The sequence below is a fragment of the Lactuca virosa genome, chromosome 5 (assembly GCF_052849685.1).
Source record: "Lactuca virosa cultivar CGN04683 chromosome 5, Lactuca_virosa_CGN04683_v6, whole genome shotgun sequence".
Classification (NCBI taxonomy): Eukaryota; Viridiplantae; Streptophyta; class Magnoliopsida; order Asterales; family Asteraceae; genus Lactuca; species Lactuca virosa.
This window is the reverse complement of record NC_136430.1, coordinates 213041635-213046207: the sequence shown is the minus strand read 5'-3', so window position 1 is coordinate 213046207 and position 4573 is coordinate 213041635.

Here is a 4573-nt window from a genome sequence, read left to right as displayed (position 1 = left end):
CAAAAAATCAACCCCAGCTCCATAAAGATTTGATTTTTGAAGGTTTAGACTAAGGCCCGACGCACAATAAAAACATTCCAGCAGATCAACCAAACAATTAATGTTTCACCGAGACCAAACACTCACAAATAACGCGTCATTTGCGTAAAAGAAATGAGATAGAGTAATAGACCCGATGTTAAAACCTTGAAACATCCCCGCCTCTACAACATCCTTCACGGCCACATGGAGACCTTCCATTATCATAATAAAGAGTAACGGGGAGAAAGGATCACCCTGACGAAGACCTCGATCCAACTTAAATTCCATTGAAGGACTACCATTAATCAAGACTGATGCTTTGGCAAAGAAAAGGCAACCACGAATCCAACTGATCCATTTGGACCCGAAACCCAAAAAATTCATCATCTGACACAAGTAATCCCAATTAATTGTATCATACGCCTTCTCAAAATCTACTTTAAACACCATGAATTTCTTTTTCCTTTTTTTACACCAATCGACAATTTCATTAACCATAAGCGGACCATCCAAAATCTGTCTACCCTTCACGAACGCTGATTGTTTAGAGCTAATGATCGAATTCATTACTGGAGCAAGACAAAGAGCAAGAAGTTTAGAGATAATCTTATATTGGGCACCTATAAGATTGATTGGTCGAAAGTCCGTAACAACCATAGGGCTAGCCACCTTAGGAATTAATGTAATAAAAGACGAATTACATCCCGAAGGTATCTTCCCTGTCTGAAAAAAATTCACCCACAAAATTCATTTGAAACTTTGTCCTTTTAGAGTTTAACCCTTTGGGTGGTCTTTGTTGGATTAATGTCTAAGTCCATAACTATATTTGGTATGTACTTGACCCGACCCGGCATGGTCCATTTGGGTTGCACTTCACCGGCACAATTTATATGGATAGTCTTTTGAGAATAGTATATTTATGATTTATATTAATATATTATAAGTTCTAATATATTAATATGGAATCATATTATTTAATTAGTATTGATCAAGAATTAATTTAGAATTAATTAAGTGATCAAAAAGAACTAATTAAATATGGACTCTTATATATATGGAATGGGCCAAGTTCATTTAGGTTGGGCTAAGCTTTCATGGATGGTCCATGGAGCTTTTAACCCATGGACCCTATGTAAATGAAAGGTCATGGGTATTAGGGTTTACATGGATGTAACCCTAATCCTCCATAATATATAAAGGGGTCCTTGGCTCACAAAATTGGACAAGTGTGTGAAAATAAGAGTGGGCCGATTTTAGTGAGCATACATATTCTCTCAAGTTCTTCCAAGGTGTTTTGGTGATTTGTGATTCCATTTGAGGCTTCCACACTATTGGGGCTAAGCTCTTAAAGCTTGAAGACATCAAGCTACATCAAAAGGTATGTCATCTAACTAGAACTTTGTAGTATAGGTGCTTCATAATATGCTAGTTAGGATGAAACCTTGGAATAGTTAATATTTGCATGTATAATAGAGAAAACATAGATCCAAGGTTTATAGGGTTGCATGTACACCATAGGAGTGTTAGAATGCTCAAAACCCAACAGTCTTAACGGGTAAAGTTGGAAACTTTATCCCTCTAGACTTTGTTTCGGACCAGATCTGAAATGTGGAGCCCTTAGGATCGAAGAAAACAGCTTAATCCATTAAGCTACTGAAAACCCAGTGCCCACGGCATGGCTTAGGTCGCCACGGTGTGGCGGTGGGGAAATCACGACTGACTGTTACTGAAGGGCCACGGTGTGGCCATAGGTGGCCACGACGTGGCGGTTGACTAAAGTCAACTTTTATCGTTGACTTTTGACTTGATTTGACTTTCAGTTAAACCACAAGTTTAGAAGAAGAGCTAAGCGTTTATATGGTATAACTGAATAGGTGGTTCGTAGCAACAGTATTCTGTAACACTTGAATTCCTGGTATGTTATTTATGGTCCTTGGGTATTTATTTATTTGCAATTTGGTCCTTATGTTGTACGCGGGGCGTACCACACGGTACATTAGCGTACAAGCTGTAATTGGGTGTTGTTTGAAGCTTATATCCATCCATGCATGAGTTATGGCCATTTTTATGAAAGTAGAATGTTATAAATCGAAGTTTGGATCTTTTGGGGCATGCAAAGTCACCAAGTCAGTGATTTTATGGTTCTAGATACTCTTTGGGACTCAAATCTGTGGTTTGGACTGTTGGACTTAAGAATTAAGAGCTTAATGGAAGAGTTATCTTAATGGAGGAGTACGTTGGGCGTACAAGTCAGTACGTGCAACATACAAGCCATACAGCGAGTATGCACCGCGTACTCAGTCTGATTGGGCTTCGCATCTTTTGGGCTTCGGTTGGGCCACTTCTTTGGACCTTGTTGCTTTGGGCCTTATTGGGCTATCTGAAGTCAATCTCTTGGACTAAGGAAAATTATTAGGCTTTAGGGTAAGGCCCATATGGGGGTTTGGGCCCAAATTGGAAAATTGGGCCATAAGTGGGCCTTAGAGGAACAATTGGCTTTGGGCCTTTTTGGTTGGTGGATTTGGGTCTCAGTTTTGGTTTAAACTAGGTCAGGGGTAAAATGACCTAAAATGGTCATTTTACCCCAAGCATGGATTATTGGTTATAGACTGGAACCCAAGTATTAATTGGGTGTTGTTTGGATTGTGTAGCTCGGGGAGTCGTCAGGGCAGCAGCTAGGGATTTCTTTCAGTGAGATTCAGCATTCGAGGTGAGTTTCCTCACTAGGTTTAGCAGGTATAAGGCGCGAATGTCGGCCCCTATGGATTATGCTAGGATTCTAGGAGTCTGCGTGACCCTTGCATGTGTTATATGCTGCCATGTATACCGTGTTGGGTTTTGATACAAAATAAAAGTTTGTTTTTCATAAAAACCGACAACAGAAGACTTTAAAAATAACAAGTTTATTTCTAGCTCATAACAAAAACCACACCATCATGGATCCATTTATAGAGGTTAGAATGAAATAAAAATAACTGTAGGATGTTTTAGAGATAACCTTTGAAGCCTTTGAACCCACTTGGTTTTGGGGTGTTAATGAAGATAACAAAAGATCAAAGTGCATGATCTTCTCTACAAGTATCCACCATCAAGAGTAAGTCACTTGGAATGTTAGTTCCTTCTTGTATTCTTGAGTGTCTTAAGCCTTTAAGTGCTTAACTCAATTAAGCACTAAATGGAACAAACCAAGAGGTCTTCTAAACCACCAAACTAACTTAAAAAAAAAAGAGGGAGATGAGTAGAAAACCCATGGTTTTAGAGAGAAATAAAGGAAGAAGAAGAGCTTCACTCTTGCAAAAATGTAAGCCTTATGCATTTCTTATATAGCCCATGAAAAGTAAGGGCTAACTATTAAAATAATCTAAAGTAATGGTAGCCTTTAGAAGCATGGGAGACAAAAGGTGGAAGGTTGAAAAGAAACCTCCCACACCATCATTATGCCTTTTAAAAAGTAAAATTCTTTATTTTTTATAAACTCCAAGTTTATAAAATATAAACTTTGTCTTTAGGTAAAAGACAAAAGAATCCAACTAGTGTAAAATGTTGTGCATGACTTATTAATTCATACCATATGAAATAATAACTAGTAATACTCTCTTATAATTATTATTTTCACAAAAACAATAATTATTCCCTAATTAAAATACAAGAATTGATATTATTTATTAATAATCATATTAATAATGAATATATAAAATGTGCCAACTTGATAAAGGTGTGACCCTATAGGATCATATATTATTAGCAATATCAGTCCATAATGATTTTTGGGCATATAGATCCAACAATCTCCCACTTGCACAGATTCATTATAGACTCACACAGACAGTAGCTGGCGTCTAGCAACGGGCTACTGCCCCTAACAACATATGAAGGGTGTCATCTCATCAACAACCAATTCCAGGAGCTCTAAGCTGCAATTGTTACTAAAGGTTTGGTATCAATTATTCCTTTGTCTCATACATCATGTCTAACATGAGATATGGATCGCGATCAATCTCATTTATTGTTCAACTTTAACTAAGGCCTTAGATGTCATGCTCTCAACGAATAAGAGGGACAAATTCCATCTTGACTACAAACGCCTATCAATGTAGTTCATGTCATACCCAATGATGGCCCTTATGACTGCCTTTTACGAAACAACGTTAAACCATGTCAAAGCACGATAATTCCTACACTTCAAGTCCCAAATATGTATCTCAGGTCTAAGAATACAAAGATCATCTTGACTACATACGCCTATCAATGCAGTTCATGTCATACCCAACGATGGCTCTTATGACTGCTTTTTACAAAACAACGTTAAACCATGTCTAAGCACAACAATCCGTACACCTTAAGTCCCAAATATGTATCTCAGGTCTAAGATTAAAAAGATACAACCTTGATCAAAACATCACTCTTGACTACGATCCATAAAGTGGTTTTGATGTGGGTCAAGTCTAATACTTATTCTCCCAATCAAGTACCTATGAAGTTGGTAGAAGCTCTTTGCTATTCTCATCTCCATGAGAATCCACCAATCCACTCATATTAGTCTTACCTCATA